The 16,623-nt window shown below is 38.7% G+C and overlaps 2 non-coding genes across 2 annotated transcripts; one reads left to right on the top strand and one right to left on the bottom strand.

Moving 5' to 3' along the window:
- Positions 1-4,644: 4,644 nt before the first annotated feature.
- On the bottom strand, positions 4,645-4,752 carry LOC112704211 (small nucleolar RNA R71). Its single transcript, XR_003154847.1, has one exon. It is a non-coding gene; the product is annotated as a small nucleolar RNA R71 (small nucleolar RNA).
- A 7,364-nt stretch (positions 4,753-12,116) lies between these two features.
- On the top strand, positions 12,117-12,223 carry LOC112704174 (small nucleolar RNA R71). Its single transcript, XR_003154811.1, has one exon. It is a non-coding gene; the product is annotated as a small nucleolar RNA R71 (small nucleolar RNA).
- The last annotated feature ends 4,400 nt before the right edge of the window (positions 12,224-16,623 follow it).

Below are 16,623 nucleotides of genomic sequence, written 5' to 3'. Positions count from 1 at the left end.
CTTGCTGGTCAGCTGCGCGGAGTTGTGAAGGAAAGTGTGTGAACACAATTCCGTGTACCAGTTTGCTAGTGAGCGTAGCGTTCTTCTTCTCAACGCAACGCTTCCCTGATTGCTTCCCCTTTTTCTTTATTTCTTCACCTACAAGCAACCAAACAAACAATCAAAATATCACCAAATTCACCAGGTCTCTGCATCATTCATGAAATCAATTAATTCTAGCATAAAACCTATGATTTTGTGTAAAATAAATGATGCTTGATTGATTCAAAATAATCATGAAAATCCACTCCAATCACTTACTTATTGTGCAAGAAAGTGCATAAAACCTAATGAAACTAATAAAAAATGCTTGTGAAACTAGCATAAGATGACTTGTTATCAACCCCCATCCACAACTGTCAAGCCATCAACAAAGCAGATAAAGAGGATCATCAAAGCTGATGAAGCACAGAAAGTCTTTCCTGAACGGGACGCTGTGCGGTTCACTAACCGCTACTGTGAGCAGATGTTCCCCATCCTGGCTGAGCAGAAGTACAATAATGAGCACTTACTCATACTTCCTACCCACGTTGTCAGTTTTATGGAGTCCTGCATTGAAAGGAGACAGTGGGGATTCTTAAGGAGGCAGCAGCAGCAGGCCAATCTATCATGGGTAGTTGAATTCTACTCCAATTTTCACTTGCCGACCCATACATCAAAAATTTTACAGAACAACATAGATTGTTGGGGCATTTCATCCCTCTTGAATATATTACCAAACCTCTGACATGGGGAGCAGGATTTATAGAAAACAGTTGTATCCTTAAATAGTGTGGGCCACAAGAATCCATAGTCTAAAATTTTTCTAGCTGTTCTTTGAGGACCGAAATGTCCACCACTCTCTGAAGAGTGGCAGGCCTCTAAAATGGATTAAAATTCTGATTGCGGCACACATCTTCTAATTATTTGGTCAGCACCACACCTCCATAAGTATGGGTCATCCCATATATAATATTTGGACTCGCTTTTAAGCTTGTCTCTCTGATGCTTAGTAAAATTAGGAGGAAAAGTACGACTAACCAAATAATTAGCTATAGGTGCGTTCCAAGGAACTACTTCAGATATTGCGTGCAAGCTATCAAATGGAAAAGCATCATTGATAGGAGTGGTGTCATTTTTAATGTGCTCTAGGCGACTCAGGTGGTCAGCCACTAAATTTTGGGAACCACTTCTATCTTTAATTTCTAAATCAAATTCTTGCAGCAACAATAGCCAACGTATTAGTCTTGGTTTAGACTCCTTCTTAGCTAATAAATATTTCAAAGCTGCATGGTCTGAGTATACTACTACCTTAGTACCAAGTAAATATGCTCGAAATTTATCCAGAGCAAAAATAATAGCCAGAAGCTCTTTTTCAGTAGTAGTATAAGTAGACTGAGCAGTGTTTAAAGTCTTAGATGCATAAGCAATAACGAAAGGGTCCTTACCATCGCGCTGAGCCAGTGCTGCTCCCACTGCATAGTTGGAGGCATCACACATTATCTCAAACGGTTGACTCCAGTCAGGCCCTCTCACAATGGGGGCTTGAGTCAAAGCGGTCTTCAGCTTATCAAACGCTTCCTTGCAATCATCACTCAGTTTGAACTCAACATCTTTCTACAGCAGTCTGGATAAAGGCAGTGCTATCTTACTAAAATTCTTGATAAATCGCCAGTAGAAACCTGCATGACCAAGGAGCGAACGAACTTCCCTCACAAAGGAGGGGTAAGGTAAACTAGAAATAACATCTATCTTTGCTAGATCAACTGAAATACCAGCATTAGAAACAATATGTCCTAGAACAATGCCTTGTTTTACCATAAAATGACACTTTTCAAAATTTAATACAAGGTTCGAACTAACACATCTTTCTAATACTTTAGCTAAACCATTCAAGCAAAGATCAAATGAATCACCATAAACACTAAAGTCATCCATAAAAACTTCCATATAGTTTTCAAGATTTACAACCATTTGAATCCGCCTGACTGAGATTTACAAGATGACCATAGCTTGCTTCAAGCCGACAATCTCCGTGGGATTTGACCCTTACTCATGTAAGGTATTACTTGGACGACCCAGTGCACTTGCTGGTTAGTTGTGTGGAGTTGTGATAAAGTGTGATTCACGTTTCGAGCACCAAGCCTTTGGCACCGTTGTTGAGGATCACAATTCCGTGCACCAAGTTTTTGGTGCCGTTGCCGGGGATTGTTCGTGTTTGGACAACTGACAGTTCATCTTGTTGCTCGGATTGGGTAATTTTATTTTATGTTTTAACTTTCTCTATTTCCTTATTTTCAAAAAAAAAAATCAAAAAAATATTTTATTTTGTTCTTCAGAATTTTTAAGAATGAATTCTAGAGTTTCAGATGATGCTTTCATCATCACAGGAGCCAGTTGATTCTCATCAGTTGTGATGTTGTATGTACTGTCTGCTGAAGCTTGGCTAGCCATGTCTAATTTTTAGACTGAAGCTTTAGACTAACATTGCATGATTCCTGGAATCCTTATTAAAAATTTTTGAGTTCTTTATTTTCTTTTCCAAAATAATTTTCAAAAAATACAAAAAAATTATAAAATCATAAAAACCAAAAAATAATTTATGTTTCTTGTTTGAGTCTTGTGTCAATTTTACGTTTGGTGTCAATTGCATGTTTTTTCTTGTTTCTTGCATGTTTCGAAAATGTGTTCTTGTGTTCTTCATTGATCTTCAAGTTGTTCTTGATAATTTTCTTTGTCTGATCTTTAAATTCTCTTATTTGGTGTCTTTGGTAGTTTTTCATATGAATTATCAAATTGTTAGTGTCTCTAGTATACAAACTTCTAAGTTTGGTGTCTTGCATGTTTTTCTTTTCCAAAAATTTTCAAAAAATATGTTCTTGATGTTCATCATGATCTTCAAAGTGTTCTTGGTGTTCATCTTGGCATTCAAAGTGTTCTTGCATGCATTCTTTGTTTTGATCTTAGTTTCTCATGTTTAGTCTCATTTTGATGTTTTTCTCTCATCATAAAAATTCAAAAAAAAAATCCAAAAATATATTTTTCTAAGTCAATAATACAGAGAATTGAAGATTCAGAACATACAGTAGAGGAATTACAAAGAAAAAGCTGGGCGTTCAAATCGCCCAGTGAGGAAGGAAAACTGGCGTTTAAATGCCAGCCAGGATATCTGGCTGGGCGTTAAACGCCCAAAAGAAGCAGCAAGTGGGCGTTAAACGCCCAAAAGAAGCATCACTTGGGCGTTTAACGCCAGGAAGATGCTAAAGGAGGTAAGCTGTTTTCAATTCAAATCTTTTTCAAATTTTCATAATTTTTCAAAACCAAATCTTTTTCAAATCAAGTCTTTTTCAAAAAAAAAAAATCAAATCTTTTTCATCTTTCTTCTCATTATTTTCGAAAATGTTGATGACAATTAAGGGATTGGTTCAAAAATTTCAAGGTTGTTACTTTCTTGTTAAGAAATGTTCAATCTTTAAATTCTAGAATCATATCTTTTAATTTCTTGTTAGTCAAGTCATTAATTTTAAAAATCAAATCTTTTTAAATTGTTTTTCAATTATATCTTTTCAATCATATATTTTTAAATCATATCTTTTTTAAATCACATCATTTTAAAATTCTTAGTTCAAAATTTCTCTCTAACTTCTTATCTTTTCAAAAATTATTTTCAAATCTTTTCTCAATCATATCTTTTTCTTATCTTTTTCAAAACCACCTAACTACTTTTCCACTTCTATTTTTTGAAAATCATTTACCAATTTTTCAAACATTTTTTTAATTAACTAATTGTTTTAAATTCTAATTTTATTTTATTTCTTTTTCAAAATTTTTGAATACTTACTTAAAAATTAAAATAAAAACAAAAATATTTTTCTTTTCTTTTATTTTATTTTCAAAAACTCTCTCTCTCTCTCTCTCATCTCTATTTATTTTATTTAATCACTAACACTTCTCCTCTCCTTATATGTTCGAATTTTTCGTATGTTCTTTTGCCTCATCCTTTCATTCTTCTTTTCCTCTGACACATCAAGGAATCTCTATACTGTGACATAGAGGATTCCATAGTTTCTTTGTTCTCTTCTCTTTCATATGAGCAGGAACAAGGATAAAGGCATTCTTGTTGAGGTTGATCCTGAACCTAAAAAGACTCTGAAGAGGAAGCTAAGAGTAGCTAAAGCACAACACTCTGAAGAGGACCTAACTGAAACTTTTGAAGCAGAAAAGACAGCCATGGCCGAACCCAACAACAATAATGCAAGGAAGATGCTTGGTGACTTTATTGCACCAACTTCCAATCTCTATGGAAATAGCATCTCAATTCCTGCCATTGGAGCAAACAATTTTGAGCTTAAGCCTCAATTAGTTTCTCTAATGAAATAGAATTGCAAGTTTCATGGACTTCCATTGGAAGATCCTCATCAGTTCTTAGCTGAATTCTTGCAAATCTGTGACACTGTTAAGACCAATGGGATTGATCTCGAGGTCTACAGGCTTATGCTTTTTCCTTTTGCTGTTAGAGACAGAGCTAGAACATGGTTGGACTCACAATCTAAAGAGAGCCTGAACTCTTGGGAAAAGCTAGTCAGTGCTTTTCTGGCCAAATTTTTTCCACCTCAAAAGATGAGCAAGCTTAGAGTGGAAGTCTAAACCTTCAGACAGAAGGAAGGTGAATCCCTCTATGAAGCTTGGGAAAGATACAAGCAACTGATCAGAAGGTGTCCCTCTGACATGCTTTTGGAATGGAGCATCTTATGTATATTCTATGATGGTCTGTCTGAACTATCCAAGATGTCATTGGACAGCTCTGCTGGAGGATCTCTTCACCTGAAGAAGACGCCTATAGAAGCTCAGGAACTCATTAAAATGGTTGCAAATAACCAGTTCATGTACACTTCTAAAAGGAATCCTGTGAGTAATGGGACGCCTCAAAAAAAGGGAGTTCTTGAAATTGATACTCTGAATGCCATATTGGCTCAGAACAAAATATTGACTCAGCAAGTCAATATGATTTCTCAGAGTCTGAATGGATTGCAAGCTGCATCCAACAGTACTAAAGAAGCAGCTTCTGAAGGAGAAGCTTATGATCCTGAGAACTCTGCAATGGAAGAGGTGAATTACATGGGAGAACCCTATGGAAACACCTATAATCTTTCATGGAGGAATCACCCAAATCTTTCATGGAAGGATCAGCAGAAGCCTCAACAAGGCTTCAATAACAATGGTGGGAGAAATAGGTTTAGCAATAGCAAGCCTTTTCCATAATCTTCTCAGCAACAGACAGAGAATTCTGAGTAGAGTCTCTCTAGCTTGGCTACCATAGTCTCTGATCTATCCAAAACCACTCTCAATTTCATAAATGAGGCACAGTCCTCTATCAGAAATCTGGAGGCACAAGTGGGTCAGCTGAGTAAGAAAATCAATGAAACTCCTCCTAGTACTCTCCCAAGCAATATAGAAGAGAATCCAAAAATAGAATGCAAGACCATTGATGTGACCAACATGGCCGAACCTACAAGGGAGGAGGAGGACGTGAATCCCAATGAGGAAGGCCTCATGGGACGTCCCTTGGACAAAGATGAGTTCCTTATTGAGGACTCAAAGGAATCTGAGGCTCATACAGAGACCATAGAGGTTCTATTCAACTTACTTCTGCCATTCATGAGCTCTGATGAGTATTCTTCCTCTGAAGAGGATGAAGACATTACTGAAGAGCAAGTTACTAAGTACCTTGGAGAAATCATAAAGCTGAATGCCAAGTTATTTGGTAATGAGACTTGGGGAAGATGAACATCCCTTGCTCACCAATGAATTGAATGCATTGGTTAGGCAGAATTTACCTCAAAAGAAATAGGATCCTGGTAAATTCTTAATACCCTGTACCATAGGCACCATGACCTTTGAGAAGGCTCTGTGTGACCTGGGGTCAGGTGTTAACCTCATGCCACTCTCTGTAATAGAGAGGTTAGGGATCTTTGAGGTACAAGCTGTAAGAATCTCACTAGAGATGGCAGACTACTCAAGAAAACAGGCTTATGGACTGGTAGAGGACGTGTTAGTGAAGGTTGAAGGCCTTTACATCCCCGCTGATTTCATAATCCTAGACACTGGGAAGGATGAGGATGAATCCATCATCCTTGAAAGACCCTTCCTAGCCACAGCAAAGGCTGCGATTGATGTAGACAGAGGAGAGTTAGTCCTTCAATTGAATGAGGACTACCTTGTATTCAAGGCTCAAGAATCTTCTTCTATAACCTCTGAGAGGAAGCATGAAAAGCTTCTCTCAATACAGAGTCAAGCAAAGCCCCCATAATCAAACTCTAAGTTTAGTGATGGGAGGCCACAACCAAACTCTAAGTTTGGTGTTGGGAGGTCCCAACCATGCTCTGAATATCTGTGAAGCTCTAAGAGAGCTCACTGTCAAGCTATTGACATTAAAGAAGCACTTGTTGGGAGGCAACCCAATTTGTACTTATCTATGTTAAATTTCTATTTTCCATTGTTATTTTATGTTTTCTTTAGGTTGATGATCATGTGAAGTCACAAAAACAACTGCAAAAATTAAAACAAAATCAAAAATAGCATTAAAAGCAGCACACCCTGGAGGAAGAGCTTCCTGGCATTTAAACGCCAGAAAGAAGCATCAAGCTGGCGCTTAACGCCAGAAAGAAGCATCAAGCTGGTGTTAAACGCCAGAAACAGGCTACAGCTTGGCATTTAACGCCAGAAACAAGCAGCAGTCTGGCGTTAAATGCCAGTATTTCATACAGAGGGCGTTTTACACGCTTAAATGGTGCAGGGATGAGAAATCCTTGACACCTCAGGATCTGTGAACCCCACAGGATCCCCACCTACCCCACCTCTCTCTCTCTCTCTCTCTCTCTCTCTCACCTTTTCATAACACTCTTCCCCAAATACACTTCACCAATCACCTCCATCACTCTTTCCCATCACCTCTTCACCACTCACATCCATCCACTCTTCCGCAAAAACCCCATCTATCCCCAAATTCAAAATCCTTTACCTCCCAAACCCAACCCTAATACACGAACCCTAACCCTTCCCCCACTCCTATATAAACCCCTCCATACTCCTTCATTTTCACACATTACAAACACTACTTCTATCCCTTGGCCGAATACACTTCCACCCTCCATCTCCTCCATCTTCTTCTTCTTCTCCTTCTTTCTTTCTTCTTTTGCTCGAGGACGAGAAAATCTTTTAAGTTTGGTGTGGTAAAAGCATTGCTTTTTGTTTTTCCATAACCATATATGGCACCTAAGGCCGGAGAAACCTCTAGAAAGAGGAAAGGGAAGGCAAAAGCTTCCACCTCCGAGTCATGGGATATGGAGAGATTCATCTCAAAGGTCCATCAAGACCACTTCTATGAAGTTGTGGCCAAGAAGAAAGTGATCCCCGAGGTTCCTTTCAAGCTAAAAAAGAATGAGTATCGAGATCCGACATGAGATTAGAAGAAGAGGTTGGGAAGTTCTCACCAACCCCATTCAACAAGTCAGAATCTTAATGGTTCAAGAGTTTTATGCTAATGCATGGATCACTAGAAACCATGATCAAAGTATGAACCCGAATCCAAAGAATTGGCTTACAATGGTTTGGGGAAAATGCTTAGATTTCAGTTCGAAAAATGTAAGGTTGGTATTCAACTTGCCAATGATGCAAGGAGATGCACTCCCCTACACTAGAAGGGTCAACTTTGATCAAAGGTTGGACCAAGTCCTAATGGACATATGTGTAGAAGGAGCTCAATGGAAGAGAGACTCCAAAGGCAAGTCGGTTCAACTGAGACGGCTTGACCTTAAGCCAGTGGCTAGAGGATGGTTGCAGTTCATCCAACACTCAATCATTTCCACTAGCAACCGATCTGAAGTGACTGTGGATCGGGCCATCATGATCCATAGCATCATGATTGGAGAGGAAGTAGAAGTTCATGAAGTTATCTCTCTAGAACTCTACAAAGTGGCCGAAAAGTCCTCCACATTGGCAAGGTTAGCCTTTCCTCATCTCATCTGTCACCTCTGCAATTTAGCTGGAATTGTCATAGAGGGAGACATTCCCATTGAAGAGGATAAGCCCATCACTAAAAAGAGGATGGAGCAAACAAGAGAGCCCACTCATGGACCTCACCAAGAGCATGAGGAAATCCCTCATCAAGAAATCCCTGAGATGCCTCAGGAGATGCAATTTCTTCCACACAACTATTGGGAGCAACTCAACACCTCTTTGGAAGGCTTGGGTTACAACATAAACCAACTAAGGGTGGAGCACCAAGAGCACTCCATGATACTCCATGAGATTAGGGAAGATCAAAGAGCCATGAGGGAGGAGTAACAAAGGCAAGGAAGAGACATAGAGGAGCTCAAGAGCACCATTGGACCTTCAAGAGGAAGAACTAGCCACCATCACTAAGGTGGACCCGTTCTTTAATTTCCTTGTTCTTATTTTTTTGTTTTTCGATTTCCATGCTTAATGTTTTATCTATGTTTGTGTCTTATTTACATGATCATTAGTGTCTAGTGTCTATGCCTTAAAGCTATGAATAATTCCATAAATCCTTCACCTTTCTTAAATAAATTATTTTAATTGCAAAAGAAAAAGAAGTACTTGAATTTCGAAAGTTATCCTGAAAATAAATTAATTATTTTGATGTGGTGGCAATACTTTTTGTTCTCTAAATGAATGCTTGAACAGTGCATATTTTTTATAGTGAAGTTTTTGAATGTTAAATTTGTTGGCTCTTGAAAGAATGATGAAAAAGGAAAAATGTTATTGATAATCTGAAAAATTATGAATTTGATTCTTGAAGCAAGAAAAAGCAGTGAATAGCAAAGCTTGCAAAAAAAAGAGAAAAAAGAGCAAGCAGAAAAAGCCAATAGCCCTTAAAACAAAAAGGCAAGGGTAAAAAGGATCCAAGGCTTTGAGCATTAATGGATAGGAGGGCTTAAAGGAATAAAATCCTAGCCTAAGCGGCTAAATCAAGCTGTCCCTAACCATGTGCTTGTGTCATGAAGGTCCAAGTGAAAAGCTTGAGACTGAGTGGTTAAAGTCGTGATCCAAAGCAAAAAGAGTGTGCCTAAGAACTCTGAACACCACTAGCTGGGGATTTTAGCAAAGCTGAGTCACAATCTGAAAAGGTTCACTCAGTTATATGTCTGTGGCATTTATGTATCCGGTGGTAATACTGGAAAACAAAATGCTTAGGGTCACAGCCAAGACTCATAAGTAACTGTGTTCAAGAATCAACATACCAAACTTGGAGAATCAATAACACTATCTGAATTCTGAATTTCTATGGATGCCAATCATTCTGAGCTTCAAAGGATAAAAGGAGATGCCAAAACTGTTCAGAAGCAAAAAGCTAATAAGTCCCGATCATCTAATTGGACATGAACTTCATTGATATTTTTGAATTCATTGTATTCTCTCTTATTTTTATCTTATTTTGTTTTCAGTTGCTTGGGGACAAGCAACAATTTAAGTTTGGTGTTGTGATGAGCGGATATTTTATACGCTTTTTGGCATTATTTTTAGTTAGTTTTTAGTATGTTTTAGTTAGTTTTTAGTATATTTTTATTAGTTTTCATGCAAAAATCATATTTTTGGACTTTACTATGAGTTTGTGTATTTTTCTGTGATTTCAGGTATTTTCTGGCTGAAATTAAGGGATCTGAGCAAAAATCTGATTCAGAGGCTGAAAAGGACTGCAGATGCTGATGGATTCTGACCTCCCTACACTTGAAATGGATTTTTTAGAGCTACAGGAGTCCAATTGGCGCTCTCTTAATTGCGTTGGAAAGTAGACATTCAGGGCTTTCCAGCAATATATAATAGTTCATACTTTGCTCGAGAATAGATGACGTAAACTGGCGTTCAAACGCCTACTCCCAACTCTATTCTGGCGTTAAACGCCAGAAACAGGTTACAAGTTAGAGTTAAACGGCAGAAATAGGTTACAACCTGGCGTTTAACTCCAAGAAGAGTCTCTACACGTGAAAGCTCAAAGACTCAGCCCAAGCACACACTAAGTGGGCCCAGAAGTGGATTTCTGCACTATTTACTTATTTTTGTAAACCCTAGTGACTAGTTTAGTATAAATAGGACTTATTTCTATTGTATTCGATATTCTGGATGATATAATTTCATATTTAGGGAGGCTGGCCATTCGGCCATACCTGAACCTCCATACCACTTATGTATTTTCAACGGTGGAGTTTCTACACCTCAAAGATTAAGGTGTGGAGCTCTGCTGTACCTCGAGGATGAATACAAGTACTATTGCTTTTCTATTCAATTCTTGTTTATTTCTATTCTAAGATATTCACTTGCACTTCAAACGTGATGAATGTGATGATTCGTGACACTCATCATCATTCTGAACCTATGAACGCGTGCCTGACAGCCACCTCTATTCTACATTAGACTGAATATTTATCTTTTAGCCTTCTAGTTCACGATGCATGACTGCCTCTCCTGATAACAGAGCTTTACATTCCGTGATATCAGAGTCTTCGTGGTATAAGCTAGAACCCATTGGCAGCATTCTTGAGATTCAGAAAGTTTAAACCTTATCTGTGGTATTCCGAGTAGGATCTGGGATGGGATGACTGTGACGAGCTTCAAACTCATGAGTATTGGGCGTAGTGACAGACACAAAAGGATAGTTGTATCCTATTCCAATACAAGTGAGAACCGACAGATGATTAGCCCTACGGTAACACGTAGCCGGACCATTTTCACTAAGAGGACGGACGGTAGCCATTGACAACGGTGATCCCCCAACATACAGCTTGCCATGGAAAGGAGTATACACGATTGGATGAAGACAACAGGAAAGTAAACGTATAAGAGCAATACAGCATCTTCACACGCTTATCTGAAATTCCCACCAATGAATTACATAAGTATCTCTATCCCGTTTTATGTTTTATTTATCTTTTAATTATCATAATCTCATAACCATTTGAATCCGCCTGACTGAGATTTACAAGATGACCATAGCTTGCTTTAAGCCGACAATCTCCATGGGATTCGACCCTTACTCACGTAAGGTATTACTTGGACGACCCAGTGCACTTGCTGGTTAGTTGTGCAGAGTTGTGATAAAGTGTAATTCACGTTTCGAGCACCATGCCTTTGGCGACATTGTTGAAGATCACAATTCCGTGCCCCACTCCTCAGGGCTCCTCTCTGGCAGTGTGGTTCTAGAACTCAAAGTAATGGCAATAATTCCATCCTTGGGGTTAGGTAAAGGTTGAGAGGGGAGTGTACTGGAATTTGAAGGTTGATTGTTGAGGGTAGGAGCTTGGTCCAGATGGGATATAAGAGCTTGTATACTGGAGGTCAGGCCGTTGAGAGTAGAGTGAAGTGTGTTCTCCATGGATGTTTGCTTTTGCACAATAGGTGCCTGCCCTTGCCTTTGGTGAGGTGCTCTGTAAGGCTGATTCTGGTTCTGTTGATACCAGTTTTGCTGATTACTGTTGTTGTTTCATCTCTGATTTCCACCATTATCTCTGCCTCCTTGGTTATAGTTGTCTCTCCATCCTTGATTGGAGTTATCTCTCCATCCCTGGTTGGAATTATCTTGCCAACCTTGATTGTAATTGCCACCTTGGTTGTAATTCCTGCCCTGTTGATAATATCCTTGATTTGGGCGGTTATAGAAATTATGAGTAGCTGCCAAGGTGTTATCTTCCTCTTGGAGTTGCGGACACTCATCAGTGTAATGAGTATAGCAGGCACATATTCTGCACACTCTCTGAGGAACCAATTGTTGACTTTGTTGTGGAGGGGGCTGAGATTGTTGTTGTTGATTAAGCTATAACTGTTTTAGTATATTAGTCATTTTCCCCAGAGTCTGTGTGAGAGCAGTAGTCTCACTGCTAGAGAAAACTTCTGCAATAGCCTTAGGATGGTTGTTCCTGTGCCCGACATTTCGGGTAGACTCAGCTAAATTAGTAATCAGTTGACATGCTTCTGTTACTGTCTTGTACTTCTTCAGAGAACCATTACTTGCAACGTCTAGTGTGGTCTTGTCTTGAGGCTTCATGCCTTGAGTGAAATAGCTGATCAGTACTAGCTCATCGATCTTGTGGTGGGGACATGAGTCCAGGAGATTCCTGAAACGTTCCCAGTATTCATAAAGAGTCTCTGATCCATCTTGAATAATGCAAAAAATTTCTTTTCTTAGTCTATCTGTAAGCTCACCTGGAAAGTATTTCTCCAGAAATTCCCTTCTGAGCAAGTCCTAGTTAGTAACAACTGCTTCAAGTTGAGTATAGAACCACTCTCTTGCCTTTCCCTCAAGAGAGAATGGGAAAGCAGATAGCAGAATTGTAGTTTCATCCGCATCATGACGCCTGACAGTTGAACAAGCTGTCTGGAAATCTCTAAGGTGCTTGATAGGTTCTTCAGCAGATAAGCCATGAAACTTGGGCAGTAGATTGATTAGTGCAGTCTTCAATTCAAAATCTGGAGCCAGATTTGGGTAACGCACTTGGTACGGTTGCAGGGTAAAGTCTGGAGCTCCTGCTTCTTGGAGAGTAATCCTCCTAGGCTCTCCATAATACCTGCGCGTACGTGAAAAGAATCAGTAGAAGAGGAGCTTGTTTCTTCCTCAAATGACGCTTCAGATTCACCTTCAAATAAGACTGGTGAATTGGTAGGAACCACTTCACCACCCTCAGAGGCTAACCGATGCCGAGTTCGCCTAATACGTGAAATAGTTCTTTCAATTTCAGGATCAAACGTAGCTAAACTCGGATCCGGTAACGAACACGTCATTCAATAAAAGAAACATAGAGCTCGTAGTAATAAAAGAAAAAAATATGCAATTATGTAAATTAAAAATATTTACACCAACCAATAACTTTGCACACTGTTGCAACTCCCCGGCAACGACGCCAAAAATTGATGGGGGCGTAAGATTGATGGAAAAGATTTTTAGAAGTAATTGCGTTGTGAGTATAGATCTCTACCAACAAAATTCCACATATCAATTTAGAAAAGGGTTGTCACAGAAATAAGAATGAAAATACTGGGAGTAGAAATCCTAAGTCGTCTCCCAACGAGTTGAACGAAGGGTGCAAATTATTGATCAGAGGTTTTCCAAGAGATTTTAGAATTGAGGAATAAAGAAATAATTAATTATAAATTAAAGCAATGGAAATCAACAAGCGATTCTATATAAGTTGAATAAAAAGTCTTGAATGGGAGAAGATTAATTGGAAGTTCTATCATTGTTGGAAATTCTCAAAAGTAATAGTAAAAGATTGTTGTTATTACTTAGTTAACCCTTACCGAATAAGGGAAAGTCAAGTACGTAAACCAACTTTTATTCACAAATCCTAATCCTTTCCCTTGGGAAATACTAGCGTTAGTGACTAGAAAGCCATTCAATAACTCCCAATTACCGATTGACTCTTGAGTTTTCCAACTCAAGGGTCTCCTCTTAATCAACTCCGAAGTCAAGTCGGGATCTACTCGGTTAACATGAATGCCATTTTCATAAACGCATAATCATAATAGAAGAGAGACATGGTAATTAGAATTAAATTGAAGGCAATTAAATAAATAATAAAATTAAATGAAAAATTACTCATTACATTAACATGTCATAAAAGCAATCCAATTGTAACTTTGAACACATATTAAGGAATATGGAAGAGTAAGGGAAAAGGAAAATGAACTATACTAGTAAAACTTCAACGGAGGTAGTGACTCTTCGCAAAATATTGATGGTCCCAAGGGTTGATTGTCAGTCTAGAGGTTCCCCTTAAGGAACAAGAAAGACTCACTTCATTGTAGGCATAGCCCCAAATCAACAATTAACTCTCAAGCATCAAATTTAGAAAGTGCGGTTGTCACAAGTAACCAACCCTAACAAGAATTAACTGGAGTAATTAGACTCCGGGTCGTCTCACGAGGAATGGGAAAACATGTGCTTTAGCATCGGTTGGAAATCCGGGGTTGAAAATCATGGTAACAAAATTTAACTACTAAGCTTAACATGCAAGAAATCTTAAAACACAAGAAACCAACAATTAACTGATTCAATCAAAGGAACATATAGTATACTTCCACTCTAGAGTTAAGCAATAAACTAAAGCAAGTGCCGACAATTGGAGGAATTTGGATTTTCAAATATGAATAATAAAAGAAACTCTTGGCTAAGTATGGGAATTAGAGTCTCTATCCTTGTCTACAACCATAATTTGCTAATTATGATGAACCAAACTCACTAAGTCTACCTCCAAAAGTCTTAAGTACGTAACATTTACTCCTAGGCTTGAGGTACGTCAAGTGGCTTGATCAATTTCAACCCAAAGGTCCCAACCAATCTACTAATTAGATTAGTAGTGGGTTGGTGTTAATGGGTATCAACTTGACCATAAAGGGTTCTCCAATCAACAATCCAATGAGACCCAATGACTCAAGGTCACCCAATTCTCATAACTTAGACCAAGAGTAAAAGAAACTACTCTGTAATCAAGGTAAATATTTCATCAAACACATAGAATGCACTATCAAAAGACATGTTCAAATTGTAATTAAATTGGAAATTATGAAGACCCACTAACAATTATCCATATAAACTACACAATTAACACTAACAATCATAAGAAGCATCAACATACTCATAGAAATCAAGATCTATACTATTCATGGAATGGGTAGAAAATAGGACAACAATGAGATAACACAATTCAAACAAGATCTAAGAAAAATTATACTAGAGAACTTGAATTAAGTAATCACAACTATCAAATAACAAACTCTAATCTAGAAATTCAACAATGGGAGATCAAAATCAAGCTAGATCTAGAGAGGAAGAAGGGTTCTCTCTCTAGATGAACAAAAATAACCAAAAACTATCACAATGTGTCTTAGTGTGTAATGAGTGATCCCCCCTTGCTCCTACAATTCCTGGGTCATTTCCATGCAGAGCCAGCCTTCAATTGGGCCTTCCCCAGCCTCAGAAATCGCCAGCCATGATTTCATTAATGAGGTCACGTACTGGTCGTGACGCGTACGCGCCAGGTGCGCGTGCGCGTCGATGGGCTCCTTAATCCAGGCGGACGCGCACGGTACGTGTGTGCGCCGATGATGTTTCTTCCAATAAGTGCGGAAGCGCCAGCTATGCGCGCCTGGACCCATCAGTACGCATCCATGCGTACGCGCCAGGTGCGCGTGCGCGTCGATGGCTAGGCTCTAAAGCTCCAAAGATCCATGTTTCCTCACTTGTGCATGCTTCCTTCTCCTCTCTTAGACCAATCATGCCCTGAAAACTTTGAAATCACTGAACAAACGTGTCACGGCATCAAGTGGTAATAGAAGAGATCAAAATATAGCAATTTTAGCTCAAATACGCATATTTTCAATCACAAGGCCAAACAAGGATGGAAACGCAAAAACCATGCAATTTATGTGGATAAGTACGGAGAGTATTGATAAAATCCCTTCAAATCAACACAAGATAAACCACAAAATTGGGGTTTATCAAATATCCAATCCAAAAATGTAGTATTAGAACTATGTAACTATGAAGAACCCTGAAGGAGGAAGTGTTCTCTCTCCAAGATTCAAAACTAATCTAAAACTAATCCTAATTCATGAATTGCGTTGAATGTCGAATGTTGAATGTGTGTTGATTCTCTGCTGTCCCTTGACTTTAGTCTGTGTTTCTGGGCCGAAAATTGGGTCCAAAGGCGGCCTGAAATCGCCCGCAGCATTTTTCTACAACTGCTGTACGTTGCGCATGTCACGTGTGCGCATCGTTTGGCAAAGTTCCTTGTCACTTGTACGCGTCAAGCACGTGTACGCATCGCTATGGGATGCTTCATATCACACGCACGCGTGAGCCGTGCGTGCGCGTCGAGTCTCGCTGGTCAGCTCCATTGTTTCTTTGTGTTCCTTCCATTTTTGCAAGCTTCCTTTCCATTCTCCAAGCCATTCCTGCCCTATAAAGCCTGAAAACACTTAACACACAGATCACGGCATCGAATGGTATAGAGAAGAATTAAAATTAATCAATTAAAGGCTTAGGAAGCAAGTTTTCAATCACAGCACAAAATCAGGAAGGCAAACGTAAAACATGTGAATTTTATGAATAAGTGTAAGAAGAATCTGATAAAAACCGCTCAATTCAGCACAAGATAAACTATAAAATAGTGGTTTATCAGTATCCAACAGGTTTTACATCTTCAGGTGTACGGATTACAGGTCCAAAGACTTCACGTTTTGCAAGTGAGTCTAATTCAGCCTTCATGTCATCTTTCTATTTTGGCCAATCATTCCTTTGTTGACATTCTTCTACTGATCTTGGCTCAAGATCCTTACTTTCATGCATGATATTTAATGCCACATTATATGCAAATATTTCATTGACAATTGTCTTATTTCGGTCCCATTTCTCTCCTGTAAAGACATAATATATCGAGATCTCATCATTTTCACAATTTTTAGGTACCTGAACGTCTTCTGGCGTTAAAATTATATCAGAATTTTGGACAACTGCAGGTGTCTTTACTATGTCTTTTTCAATAGGAATAGTATTTACCTCTTTTCTCTTTCGAGAATTTTTATCTTTGGAAT

Source organism: Arachis hypogaea, chromosome 7, assembly GCF_003086295.3.
Source record: "Arachis hypogaea cultivar Tifrunner chromosome 7, arahy.Tifrunner.gnm2.J5K5, whole genome shotgun sequence".
NCBI classification, from domain to species: Eukaryota; Viridiplantae; Streptophyta; class Magnoliopsida; order Fabales; family Fabaceae; genus Arachis; species Arachis hypogaea.
The sequence above is the reverse complement of the archived record's forward strand: the minus strand, read 5'-3'. Positions and strand labels throughout refer to the sequence as shown.